We start from the raw sequence: 14789 nt of genomic DNA, 5'->3' as shown, positions 1-14789 counted from the left end.
ATTATGAAAGAATAAGTTACATTTTTCAAAGTTTACTTTTAGACCTTTCAGGAAATTAAAATCTGTCTCTATTCGGCCAAGTGAAAAGTTCTCCAAGCCCAATTTGCCCCCACCCACAGTTTTCTTCCCTGCTTGCTCCTCTGGCCTTCCCTTCTTCCTGCAGTCCTATAGTGCTAGAAGTCTACGCACCACATCTAGCCTTTTTAAACTCTTTGTCTTGTTTTCCTTCTTGTCCCAGACGACTTTGTTCACTGCTTTATCTGTAGCCTCCACACCTCTGTTCAGAATCCAGTAGGTGCCTGATAAATACTTTTTAAATAAGCAAAAGTAGAAATCTTTGAGGATGAGTATCATGCCAAATGCCTCTTAGATGTTTTTTATAATTAAGCAGTATGTCAAAGCATGAGTTAACATTAATGAATTTAGGCACCAATGTTTAGAAAAGTAAACATATTAAAATTATTTCTGAAATATGGGATACATATTTTTGTCTTATATGTAGGCCAATGAACACAATTTGACATTTTCTTGATGTCTTAGGATTATTATATGAGCATCAATTATTGTTTGCTTCTGCCTCTGAAGATATAGTTTGGTCTGACATTTGCAGGAAGGAGAAGAGGCACAGAAGCAAATGTGGCCCTTCACCATTCCCTGAGCCGTATATGCCCAATGGCCTAGAGCATGCAAGACAGAAAATCTAAGACAACCAAACAAGCCATTTTCCTTGGGAAATGGAAGTGTATCCAAATGCGAGTGACTTTTCTTTTCTCTCTAAGACAGTAATGCAGACATTTTATTTCTAGCGTGGGATGGCTCTCTCACTCTTAAACTTACATACACTTAACAAAATAAGTTGCCAATTCTATCTTTGGGGCTTCCCACCTTCGCTTTCAGAACTATTCTGAGAAAGTGTGATAAAAAGAGCACTGCCTTTAGAGTCAGACAGAGCTGAACCTGAACCCTAGCTCTGCCCTGTCTAGCCACGTAAGAGAGACGTGGGATTGAATTATGCAATGTGTATATCACACTTTACACAGTATCCAACACAGAAATAAATGCCTGACTCACGGTTTTTTGTTTTTTTTTTTTTGTTTTTTTTTTTCATCTGCCTCTAGAGTGTCATCTGCCCTCTAATGAACTACCTGCCCCATGAGCCTCACTCTTCATTGCCTGGGGAAGGTAATCAACTTCCTTCCCTTCACCTTCTGCCATCTGTCAGGAATCGTCCTATGGAAACTATACATACATATATATTACTTTATTCAAAGATACTAGATTCTGAAAATCACTTCTTGTTTTCTTTTTCCAGAGGCATTTGCACTTACAAAGGAGACAATGTCTGCTGAAGGTACAGTATTCCCTCCTTACCCACAGTTTCATTTTCCACGGTTTCTGTTACCTATGGTCATCCATGGTCTGGAGATATTAAATGGAAAATTCCAGAAATAAATGGTTTATAAATTTTAACTTGTGCACCATTCTGAGGAGCATGATAAAATCTCACACTATTCCACTCCATCTCCACCCCATCTCATATGAATTATCTCTTTGTCCACCACATCCACACTGTATAACCTCCCTGTCCATTAGTCACTTAGTAGACATGTTGGTTAACAGATGGAAAAACATAAAATATATACATATGATATATACATATATATGTATATATACACACACACACACACATATATATATATACTTTGGCACTATCCATGGTTTCAGGCATCCACTGGGGGTCTTGGAACATATTCCCAGCAGATAAGAGGGAACTACTATACAATTTTTTAGGGTATTGGTTTGCCTAGGTAATGCTGTCTCTGCATTCACGCAGGGCAAAGACTTGCACCAATTTTTTATGTGTATAATTAAAACGTGTGCTGATATCTCTGATATATCAAATTTATATTAAAACTTTCTTCTTCAAATGTAATACTGTAAAACATAGCCAACACACTTCCTACCTGGAAAATCACGTAACTGCGGTGTCTTTATATAGCTGTACATCTCATTCTGACTTATTGAAGGATTTTAGCTTTTCATAGAGAGAGTTTTAACGAAGCCACTTTAAGCCCTTTTTAGATTTGAAGTGATGAAAGCATTGGCAGGACTTATAAGAGATAGCATAGGGTTTCTGTGTGAACATCTTTAACAGTAGAAACGTGCCCCCATCCAAAGAGAGCACTTTGCTATTTATCAGGATTTAGGGAAGAGACTGAAGTGCAAGCATGATGCAATTTTAAAAGATCCCTTTAAAAGCAGACATATCCACACCCAGCGGAAATGGGGATGGGTTTATCTAAAAGTCTGCAGGTGGCACGTTTTCTATTTCTGTGGCCATTAGAGGATGAGTCCGAGCCTGAAGTTTGGCTTCAAGATCCTAAAGTTTCCTTTCTGACTAAAGAAAATCTCTCAGATAAACTAGTAACAGCTAAGGTGATTTACTGATGTGGTGATTTATTGATGTGGTGATTTTACAAAATATACAAGTAAAAACAAGAAATAAATTTATATTCCTGGGTAAAAAAGGGAGGTGGCTTTATTTGTTTGGCTGTTATTACTGCTTATAAGTTTAGATGTTCAGTCACTGAAACTAAATAATTGGATTGTCTCTATACTACACAAAAGCCCAATTTTCAACAATATTTAAACGCTAAAGGAAAAAGCAAGAAATTGACCATTTGTTTAGCAAAGTAATGTGGTTGGCAACTTCTGAAATGGCCCAAAGGATCCCTGCCTTCTGTCATTAAAATGCTTATGTAATCCCTCTCCTGTTGAGTGTGGGCTGCAGGTATTGACTGGCTTCTACCAAACAGAATATGAAAAAAGTGATGAGATGTCACTTATAAGATTAGGTTATAAAAGAGTGTGACACCTGTCTTTCTTTTTTTCCTCTTTCTCTCCTCTCTTGCTTTCTGTAATGAAGCCAGCCACTATTTTGTGAGCTCTCCTCTGAAGAAACCCATGTGGCAAGAAACTGAGAGCACCTTCTGGTTAATAAGCTATGAGGAAATGAGGCACTCACTCCAATAGCTCATAGGGAACTGAATCCTGCCAGCAACTACAGCCCCAGCCAATACCTTGATTGCAGCCTTGAAAGAAACCCAGAGAAAGAATGGACCCAACTAAACCATGCTGTATTTCTGACCCACAGAAACTGTGAGATAACAAATTTTTTAAAATGTATTTTATTTATTATTTGTTTTTCACTTTTTAATTTTATTTACTTATTTTTATTACACATTAAGTTCTAGGGTGCATGTGCACAACGTGCCGGTTTGTTACATAGGTACATACGTGCCATGTTGGTTTGCCGCACCCATTAACTCATTTACATTAGGTATTTCTTCTAATGCTATCCCTCCCCCGGCTCCTACCTGATGACAGGCCCCAGTGTGTGATGTTCCTGCCTTGTGTCCAAGTGTTCTCATTGTTCAATTCCTACCTATGAATGAGAACATGCAGTGTCTGGTTTTCTGTCCTTGTGATACTTTGCCCAGAATGGTTTCCAGCTGCATCCATGTCCCTGCAAAGGACATGAACTCATCCTTTTTCATGGCTGCACAGTATTCTGTGGTGTATATGTGCCACATTTTCTTAATCCAGTCTATCATTGATGGACATTTGGCTTGGTTCCAAGTCTTTGCTATTGGGAATAGTGCCACAATAAACATACGTTTGCATGTATCTTTATAGATGCATGATTTATAATCCTTTGGGTATATACCCAGTAATAGGATGGCTGGGTCAAATGGTATTTCTAGTTCTAGATCCTTGAGGAATCGCCATACTGTCTTCCACAATGGTTGAATTAGTTTACACTCCCACCAGCAGTGTAAAAGCATTCCTATTTCTCCACATCCTCTCCAGCATCTGCTGTTTCCTGACTTTTCAATGATAGCCCTTCTAACAGGTGTGAGATGGTACCTCATTGTGGCTTTGATCTGCATTTCCCTGATGACCAGTGATGATCAGCATTTTTTCATGTGTCTGTTGGCTGCATAAATGTCATCTTTTGAGAGGTGTCTGTTCATATCCTTTGCCCACTTTTTGAAGGGGTTGGTTTTTTCTTGTAAATTTAAGTTCTTTGTAGGTTCTGGATATTAGCCCTTTGTCAGATGGGTAGATTGCAAAAATTTTCTCCCATTCTGTAGGTTACCTGTTCACGCTGATGGTGGTTTCTTTTGCTATGCAGAAGCTCTTTAGTTTAATAAGATCCCATTTGTCTATTTTGGCTTTTGTTGCCATTGCTTTTGGTGTTTTAATCATGAAGTCGTTGCCCATGTCTATGTCCTGAATGGTATCACCTAGGTTTTCTTCTAAGGTTTTTATGGTTTTAGGTCTAATATTTAAGTCTTTAATCCATCTTGAATTAATTTTTGTATAAGGCATAAGGAAGGGATCCAGTTTCAGCTTTCTACATATGGCTAGCCAGTTTTCCCAGCACCATTTATTAAATAGGGAATCCTTTCCCCATTTCTTGTTTTTGTCAGGTTTGTCAAAGATCAGGTGGTTGTAGATGGTTGTAGATGTGTAGTGTTATTTCTGAGGCCACTATTGTGTTCCAGTGGTCTATATCTCTGTTTTGGTACCAGCACCTTGCTGTTTTGGTTACTGCAGCCTTATAGTATAGCTTGAAGTCAGGTAGCATGATGCCTCCAGCTTTGTTCTTTTTGCTTAAGATTGTCTTGGTAATGCGGGCTCTTTTTTAGTTCCATATGAACTTTAAAGTAGTTTTTTCCAATTCTGTGAAGAAAGTCATCGGTAGCTTGATGGCGATGGCATTGAATCTATAAATTACTTTAGGCAGTATGGCCATTTTCACAATATTGGTTCTTCCTATCCATGAGCATGGAATGTTCTTCCATTTGTTTGTGTCCTCTTTTATTTCCTTGAGCAGTGGTTTGCAGTTAGGCTTGAAGAGGTCCTTCGCATCCCTTGTAAGTTGGATTTCTAGGTATTTTATTCTCTTTGTAGCAATTGTGGATGGGAGTTCACTCATCATTTGGCTCTCTGTCTGTTATTGGTGTATAGGAATGCTTGTGAGTTTTGCACATTGACTTTTGTATCCTGAGACTTTGCTGAAGTTGCTTATCAGCTTAAGGAGATTTTGGGCTGAGACGATGGGATTTTCTAAATATGCAATCATGTCATCTGCAAACAGGGACAATTTGACTTCCTCTTTTCCTAATTGAATACCCTTTATTTCTTTCTCTTGCCTGATTGCCCTGGCCAGAACTTCCAACATTATGTTGAACAGGAGGGGTGAGAGAGGGTATCCTTGCCTTGTGACAGTTTTCAAAGGGAATGCTTCCCATTTTTGCCCATTCAGTATGACATTGGCTGTGGGTTTGTCATAAATAGTTATTATTTTGAGATACGTTCCATCAATACCTAGAGTTTTTAGCATGAAGGGCTGTTGAACTTTGTCGAAGGCCTTTTCTGTATCTATTGAGATAGTCATGTCGTTTTTGTCATTGGTTCTGTTTATGTGATGGATTACGTTTATTGATTTGCATATGTTGAACCAGCCTTGTATCCCAAGGATGAAGCCAACTTGAGTATGGTGGATAAGCCTTTTGATGTGTGGCTGGATTTGGTTTGCCAGTATTTTATTGAGGATTTTCACATCAATGTTCATGAAAGATATTGATCTAAAATTCTTTTTTGTTATTTCTCTGCCAAGCTTTGGTATCAGGATCATGCTGGTCTCATAAAATGAGTTAGGGAGGATTCCCTCTTTTTCTATTGATTGGAATAGTTTCAGAAGGAATGGTATCAGCTCCTCTCTGTACTTCTGGTAGAATTTGGCTGTGAATCTGTCTGGTCCTGGATTTTTTTTTTTTTTTTTGGTTGGTAGGCTATTAATTATTGCCTCAGTTTCAGAGCCTCTTATTGGTCTATTCAGGGATTCAACTTCCTGGTGTAGTCTTGGGAGGGTGTATGTGTCTAGGAACTTATCCATTTCTTCTAGATTTTCTAGTTTATTTACACAGAGGTGTTTATAGTATTCTCTGATGGTAGTTTGTATTTCTGTGGGATTGGTGGTGATACCCCTATATCATTTTTTATTGCGTCTATTTGATTCTCCCTTTTCTTTCTTAGTCTTGCTAGTGATCTATCAATTTTACTGATATTTAAAAAAAAAAAAAACAGCTCCTGGATTCATTGATTTTGTGAAGGGTTTTTCATGTCTCTTTCTCCTTCAGTCCTGCTCTGCTCTGAGTTATTTTTGCCTTCTGCTAGCTTTTGAATTTGTTTGCTGTTACTTCCCTAGTTCATTTAATTGTGATGTTAAGGTGTCGATTTTAGATCTTTCCTGCTTTCTCTTGTGGGCATTTAGTGCTATAAATTTCCCTCAACACACTGCTTTAACTGTGTCCCTGAGATTCTGGTACATTGTGTCTTTGTTCTCATTGGTTTCAAAGAACATCTTTATTTCTGCCTTCATCTTGTTGTTTACCCAGTAGTCATTCAGGAGTAAGTTGTTCATTTTCCATATAGTTGTGTGGTTTTGAGTGAGTTTCTTAATCTTGAGTTCCAATTTGATTGCACTGTGGTCTGAGAGACAGTTTGTTGTGATTTCTGTTCTTTTACATTTGCTGAGGCGTGTTTTACTTCCAACTGTGCAGTCCATTTTGGCATAAGTGCGATGTGGTGCTAAGAAGAATGTACATTCTGTTGATTTGGGGTGAATAGTTTTGTAAATGTCTATCAGGTCTGCTTGGTACAGAGCTGAGTTCAAGTCCTGCATATCCTTGTTAACCTTCTGTCTCATTGAACTGTCTAATATTGACAGTGGGGTGTTAGACTCCCACAAAATAATAATAGGAGACTTTAAGTCTCTAAGGACTTGCTTTGTGAATCTGGGTGTTCCTGTATTGGGTGCATATATATTTAGGATAGTGAGCTCTTCTTGTTGCATTGATCCCTTTACCATTATGTAATGCCATTCTTTGTCTCTTTTGATCTTTCTGGTTTAAAGTCTGTTTTATCAGGATTGCAACCCCCACTTTTTTTTGTTCTCCATTTGCTTGGTAGATCTTCCTCCATCCCTTTATTTTGAGCCTCTGTGCATCTTGGCAGGAAATGGGTCTCTTCAATATAGCAGACTGATGAGTCTTGACTCTTTATCCAATTTGCCAGTCTGTGTCCTTTAATTGGGGGCGTTTAGCCCATTTACACTTAAATATCGTTATGTGTGAATTTGATCCTGTCATTATGATGTTAGCTGGTTATTTTTCCCGTTAATTGATGCAGTTCCTTCTTAGCATCAATGGTCTTTACAATTTGGCATGTTTTTGCAGTGGCAGATACCGGTTGTTCCTTTCCATGTTCAGTGCTTCCTTCAGGAGCTCTTGTAAGGCAGGCCTGGTGGTGACACAATCTCTCAGCAGTTGCTTGTCTGTAAAGGATTTTATTTCTCCTTCACTTATGAAGCTTAGTTTGGCTGCATATGAAATTCTGAGTTGAAAATTCTTTTGTTTAAAAATGTTGAATATTGGCCCCTACTCTCTTCTGTCTTGTAGAGTTTCTGCCAAGAGATCTGCTGTTAGTCTTATGGGCTTCCCTTTGTGGGTAACCTGACCTCTCTCTCTGACTGCCCTTAACATGTTTTCCTTCATTTCAACCTTGGTGAATCTGACAATTATGTATCTTGGGGTTGCTTTTCTCGAGGAGTATCTTTGTGGTGTTCTCCAACTTGGTTCCATCCTCCCCGTCACTTTCAGATACACCAGTCAAATGTAAATTTGGTCTTTTCATATAGTCCCATATTTCTTGGAGGCTTTGTTCATTCCTTTCTATTCTTTTTTCTCTAAACTTCTCTTCTTGCTTTATTTCATTAATTTGACCTTCAATCACTGATACCCTTTCTTCCACTTGATCAAATCAGCTATTGAAGCTTGTGCATGCCTCATGTAGTTCTCGTGCCATGGTTTTCAGCTCCATCAGGGCATTTAAGGTCTTCTCTACACTGTTTATTCTAGTTAACCATTCGTCTAATACTTAAGGTTTTTAGCTTCCTTATGATGAGTTCGAACATCCTCCTTTAGCTCAGAGAAATATGTTATTACCGACCTTCTGAAGCCTACTTCTGTCAGCTTGTCAAAGTCATTCTCTGTCTAGCTTTGTTCCACTGCTGGTGAGGAGCTGCGATCCTTTGTAGGAGAAGAGGCACTCTGAATTTTAGAATTTTCAGCTTTTCTGTTCTGGTTTCTCCCCATCTTTGTGGTTTTATCTACCTTTGGTCTTTGATGTTGGTAACCTACACATGGGATATTGGTGTGGATGTCCTTTTTGTTGATGTTGATACTATTCCTTTCTGTTCATTAGTTTTCCTTCTAACAGTCAGGTCCCTCAGCTGCAGGTCTGTTGGAGTTTGCTGGAGGTCCACTCCAGACCCTGTTTGCCTGGGTATCACCAGCAGAGGCTGTAGAACAGCAGATATTGCAGCCCGATCCCTCCTCTGGAAGCTTCATCTCAGATGGGCACCTGCCTGTATGAGGTGTCAGTCAGCCCCCACTGGGAGGTGTCTCCCAGTTAGGCTACATGGGGGTCAGTGACCCACTTGAGGAGGCAGTTTGTCCATTGTCTGAGCTCAAACACCATTCTGGGAGAATGACTGCTCTCTTCTGAGCTGTCAGACAGGGCCATTTAAGTCTGTAGAAGTTGCTGCTGCCTTTTGTTCAGCTATGCCCTGCCCCCAGAGGTAGAGTCTAGAGGCAGTAGGCCTTGTTGAGCTGCAGTGGGCTCTGCCCAGTTCAAGCTTCCCAGGCTGCTTTGTTTACCTACTCAAGCCTCAGCAATGGTGGACACCCCTTCCCCTGCCAGGCTGCCACCTCACAGTTTGATCTCAGACTGCTGTGCTAGCAGTGAGCAAGACTCCATGGACATGGGACCTGCCAAGCCAGGCATGGTATATAATCTCTTGGTGTGCCATTTGCTAAGACCATTGGAAAAGTGCAGTGTTTGGGTGGGAGTGTCCCATTTTTCCAGGTAGTCTGTCACAGCTTCCCTTGGCTAGGAAAGGGAAATCCCCTGACCCCTTTCACTTCCCAGGTGAGGCGATGCCCCCCACCCTACTTTGGCTCACCTTCTGTGGGCTGCACCCACTGTCCAACCAGTCTCAGTGAGATGAACCAGGTACCTCAGTTGGAAATGCAGAAATCACCCGTCTTCTGCATTGATCACACTGGGAGCTGCAGACCGGAGCTGTTCCTATTCGGCCATCTTGGAATGAAGTCTACGAATATTGTTTTAATCCACTAAGTTTGAGGGTAATTTATTATGCTACAATAGATAACTAAATCAAGAACACTTAAAAATGTAATATCTTACATAGTAAAAGAGTAGATAAAGTGTGGTATATCTATATACAATATAAACTAGAATAAGGTTGAAGACTATTTGATTATATAAAAATAATGTCTATGTAGTTATATATATGACCTTCTATGAAGACCAAATCAATTCCTTTAGAAGACCAAGAGGTAGAGAAACTAGAGCATGAAGCCAACACCGAGAAATTATAGGAAAATACTTTTCTATGGATATATAAAAGATATAGAAAAATCCTGATTTTAGTTTCAAGGTATTCTGTTTTTTATCAGCTAGTATTCAGGGATGTAAACAAAAAACAGTCTGCATAGCTTCACCATGAATCTTGTGATTTAATGCAAGAAATTAGAAAATGGTTGGAAGTTCTGGGGAAGCTTAAGAGGGAGGGTGGTATTGCCCAGACAGCAAGCAGCTTCCAGTGTCCTTGCAAGAGCCCTAGGGACTATACTTGCTGCTGGTGCCACCAAAGGACTAAACAGGAAGTACAACCCTACTGCAAGCACGGTTGGTTCTTCTACCTAAAGTGCAGCAGAAGCAGACAGACTTCTATCACCATTCTGTCTTCTAACACCCCATGGAGATCTTCCATGGGAAGACTTTCCCTTAAGCCCGACTAAAAAGAGGGTCTGATAAATGTGTTTCCAGTAGAATGGTGGGTGTAGAGCTAAGTGCCAATAAACAATGTCTGCCACACATATTAAACCAGTTTCAGTATTTTCCTTTGATCAATGGCATATATTTTTCAAGACTAAAATTATCACAAGATTCACGGTATAAAATTCCTCAAGCACCTTACATTAGTTTTATAAATTAAGTCCTAAATTAATACTATATTCACACGAAAACAAGATAACTACATGAATACACCGATTTCACCATATATGAAATTAAAGGATTTTAAAATACCACTAAAACCCTGTTATATTAGTGGGTTTTTGAGTGAACAATTCAGTTAATCTAATCTAGTCAAAACAGTTTATTCAGAAATGCCTTATATGTAATTTTTATAAGTCTGGTATGCCCATGTTTATATCCCCATTTCATTGAGAAAAAGTAGAAAAATAATGAGTTAGACATGAATGCTTTAAGATACATTTTTTTTTTTTTTTTTTTGCCCTTGTTCATTCATGGAGTTTTTTGAGATTCTAAATATACCTTGAACAATGCAGGGATTAGGGGTTCCCAAAACTTAATTACTAGTAGCCTACTGTTGATGGGAAGCTTTACCAATTACATAAACAGCCTATTAACACATATTTTGTATGTTATATGTATTATATGCTGTATTCTTACAATAAAGCTAGAGAAAAGAAAATATTATTAAGAAAGTCATAAGGAAGAGAAAATATATTTACTATACATTAAGTTAAAGTGAAACATGATAAAGGTCTTCATCCTTGTCATTTCCATTGAGTAGGCTGAGAAAGAGGAGGAATCGGTCTTGTTGTCTCAAGGGTGGCAGAGGAGGTGGAAAGGGGAGGCAAGAGAGGCAGGCACACTCCCTATAGCTTTATGGAAATGCATCATAATTTCTGCCTGAATTTTTGCCTTTTCATTCCCTAAAAATGTTTGTATAGGTACTAATGCTTCATCCACTATTTGCTTTAGTTTCAGTGCCCATGTCATAGAAGGATGCGTGTTCTAAAAGAAGTTCAAAGCAGTCTTCATTAATGACAACCCTTCTGCAAGATTGTGTAATGTCTACTTGTTTGCAGGCACTGCTTCTCGTATATCTTCTTCCTCACATTCTGTCACTGATTCAGAAGCAGTTATCTTCATCAAGTCATCTTCTGTTAATTCCTCTGGTTTGGTGTCTCTCTAATTTTACCAAGATCCATATCTTGATCCACCCCTTCCCCCACCGTTTTTGTGATATCCACATTTTTCGTGATTTCCTTAACTGGCTCTGTTGTAAATCCTGTGAAGTCATGTATAACATCTGGACACAGTTTTCTGCAGCAAAAATTTATTATTTCAGCCTTGATGGCTTTCATGGCTCCTTCTATAGCAACAATGGCATCTTCAATGGTGTAATCCTTCCAGACTTTTACGATACTGTCTCTATCAGACTTTTCTTCCATGGAGTTGACAATCCTTTCCATAGAATACCACATGTAATGAAACTTCTAGGTCCTTATGACCTCCTTATTTGGCGGTTGAGCTAATGACATTGAGTTTGGGGACAAGTAAATCCTTTTGACACTGTTGGTGTTAAACTCATGGAGTTCTGAGTGGCCAGGAGCATTGTCTATTATCAAATGAACTTTAAAAGGCAGTTTCTTATGGCAAGGTGCTTCCTGACTTCAAGAACAGAGCATCAGTGAAACGAATCCAGAAAAAGCGTTCTTGTTGTCCAGGCCTTCTTATTGTACAACTAAACTACTAGAACTGGTGTTTATCTCTTTCCCTTAAGGCTGAGTTGTTAGCAGCTTTATAGATAAGAGCAGTCCTCATCATAAATCCTACTCCATTTGCACCAAACAGTGGAGTTAGCTAATCCCTTCCTGCCTTAAATCCTGGTGCTCATGCCTCTTCTTTTCTAATAAATGTCTTTTGTGTTGCTTTTTTCCAAAATAGGTCACTTTTTATCTGCAATAAAAACTTGTTCAGGCAGATATTCTTTTTCCTCAATGATTTTCTTGAATGGCATCTAGGAACTTTGCTGTCTCTTGGTCAGCAGAATCCTTGACATGTTTTCTAAGCCAAATCTCTTTCTAAAAATATTAAACCATCCTTGGCTGTCATTAAACCTTCCAGCTTTAGATCCTTCACTTTCCTTTTGATTTTAGTTGTCATATAATGAACTCACATTTTCTCAAATCATAGTAGAGTTTATAGATACACCTTTCTTATAGCAATCCAGCACCCACATGAAAGCTATATTTTCAATATGAGATAAAAAGGTATTTTGCAAAAACTGCAAGGCTTTTGTGTCTGCTGCCGTAGCTACAGCAATTGCTTTATTACTTTCCTGTCTTTGTTTTGTTTGTAATGGTCCTTACATTGAATTCATTTATGTTGAAATGATGAGCAAACACAGCTGCAGACCTCAATCTATGGTACGTATCAAACAATTCAATGTTTTCTTGTAAAGCACTTTTCTCTGCTTCTTGGGAGCACTTCCAACATCACTAGTGACACTTTGTATGGGTCCCGTGGTGTTATTCAAGGTTGATGGTATTGCACTAACACAAAGATGAAAAATATGCAAGAACTGAGAGTGATCATTTTTTACTTGGATGCAAAATTGACTGGAGATGTTGCTCACAAGGAGATGATTAGCCTCACACAGCATTTTAAGCAGACACTGAAAGAGAAGGTGGCTACAAAATTATAATAGTACAATATATACTACAGTGAATTTTATGTGGTTATGATTTAATAATGCATATTTACATTTGTTCACATTTCTCTTGACTGTGAATGGCAGCATGTACAGTCTGTGTGTGCCTACCTTTTGATAATAGACCTGTATATGTATTATGGTAATAATAAAATGACTAGTATCTATGTGTATTTTATATAATTGTGACATACTTAATTTTTCCTAATTTTTTTTGATATCTAGACTATGAAGTTCATCAGCTAAATCTCAAAAAAATCTTCCAATATATTTATTGAAAAACAATCTGCATGTAAGTGGATTATGCAGTTCAAATCCATGTTGTTATGTTGTTCAAGGGTCAGTTGTATGCAGTCCTGCCATCTCTAGCCACATCAGACAATATTCAGTGCCTTGAATATTTTACACAACATTCCCACAGGCAATTATTTATTCTTCTCTCAACTTGGTCAAGTGTTTTAGGCATGCACAGGAAGGAAGTCAGGTTAGCAAGTAACTTTTATCTGATTATTACTCTAATTTTTAGAACTATCTAAATCTTTGTTTCATCTATGCACTCTCACAAAAGGCCTTTGCTTCACTGTTAGAGAGTATGCTATTTGAGAACAGTACCCACATTCTGAATTTAATAAATGATTAGCAAAGAAAGACCAAGATGTTCCAAGCACTTTGGTAGGTGCTACCGTACATCTCTTTTTAGTTCTAACACCATAAGCCTCACATTCTGCCTGGCCTGGAGCTTGTGCTTAGTGAGCAGTTATCAAACGACTGATTGATTAGCTCAAGAAAAAGTACAGATTCAAAGGAACTAAAGCTTTTCCATTATACTTTTTCCACTGATTAGAATCCCTGGTAACTTTTCAATGGCATGTTCTGCTGAGGAGAGAAAAACCTGGATATCTTGCTTTAATGCTTAGATTTATACAAGTAATTAACTTTCTTTCTTCTTGAGGAGACACAATTAGTCGTGACTCTGGTCCTCTTCCTTAAAGAGCATAGAGAACACTCAACCACAATCTTCATACTCCTTGTATGAGCCTTTTCTAAACTTAGAGGAGTGGTAGCATGACAGCTGCTTCTAAAGGCCGCTGTTGGGGAGGAAAGTGTGAGTGTCGATATTTGCATCTGAAAATCTGTGCTCAACACTAGTGTATTCTACAAGGCCCTGGAGTAAGTAAGAGCCTTTCTTCTTACCCTTACCCTTATCCTTGTTTGTTAATCGGAATGAACAATTTAAACTACCAATGTTGACAGAGGAGGGCCTGAAAGAGTAACAGGCCAGGGTCAATAATGCAATTGGCTCAGATGTCATTGGAAGAAGGCGGATGGCAGAGTGAGCAAAGTGTTCACCTCTGCTCCTAGTCTATCACTTACTGAAGTGATAGAAATGGAATTTTCAAAAGACATAAACTCATAAAGACAAGGAGAGGAGGCAATGGCAAAACAATGTGAAAGTTGGAAAGCATGGAAGAAAACCAAAAAGTTAAATTTTAAATGAAGATGAGAATGTTAAAAGCAACCAGATGCATACTACAGAATACCACAAAAGGCTCAGAAAGGGGCATCATCTATTATCAATTACTTTCTATTCCCTAGAAGTGGGGGTAAAGTGGGACTGCAAATGGATGAGTTCAAAGTCCATTAGATCCCAAGATCATCTCTCCGACTTAGTGAATGTCCCACCTTATCAGAAGACTAGAGATTTATCCTCCAGTGAGGAAAACAGAGTCTCTGATCTGCTAATAGAGAGTTAGCATTGTTAAGAGTAGGAATGTCTGGGAAAACTGGCTAGCCATATGTAGAAAGCTGAAACTGGACCCCTTCCTTACACTTTATACAAAAATTAATTCAAGATGGATTAAAGACTTAAATGTTAGACCTAAAACCATAAAAACCCTAGTAGAAAACCTAGGCAATACCATTCAGGACATAGGCATGGGCAAGGACTTCATGTCTAAAACACCAAAAGCAATGGCAACAAAAGCCAAAACTGACAAATGGGATCTAATTAAACTAAAGAGCTTCTGTACAGCAAAAGAAACTACCATCAGAGTGAACAGGCAACCTACTCATCTGACAAAGGGCTAATATCCAGAACCTACGAAGA

General features: G+C 38.6%; 1 long non-coding RNA gene across 3 annotated transcripts in view; it reads left to right on the top strand.

The window, feature by feature from the left end:
• LOC108581633 overlaps positions 1-14538 on the top strand; it is a 92243-nt gene extending 77705 nt beyond the window's left edge. For all 3 annotated transcript variants that reach the window (XR_004178247.1, XR_004178246.1, XR_002516636.2), the window contains 3 exons: positions 1313-1351; positions 2927-3159; positions 12908-14538. This is a non-coding gene — a long non-coding RNA (uncharacterized LOC108581633). The remainder of the gene's footprint in view (positions 1-1312; positions 1352-2926; positions 3160-12907) is intronic.
• The last annotated feature ends 251 nt before the right edge of the window (positions 14539-14789 follow it).

This window comes from Papio anubis, chromosome 14 (assembly GCF_008728515.1).
Source record: "Papio anubis isolate 15944 chromosome 14, Panubis1.0, whole genome shotgun sequence".
NCBI lineage: Eukaryota > Metazoa > Chordata > Mammalia > Primates > Cercopithecidae > Papio > Papio anubis.
Note: the sequence above shows the minus strand (reverse complement) of the source record. Positions and strands in the feature narration are given on the sequence as shown.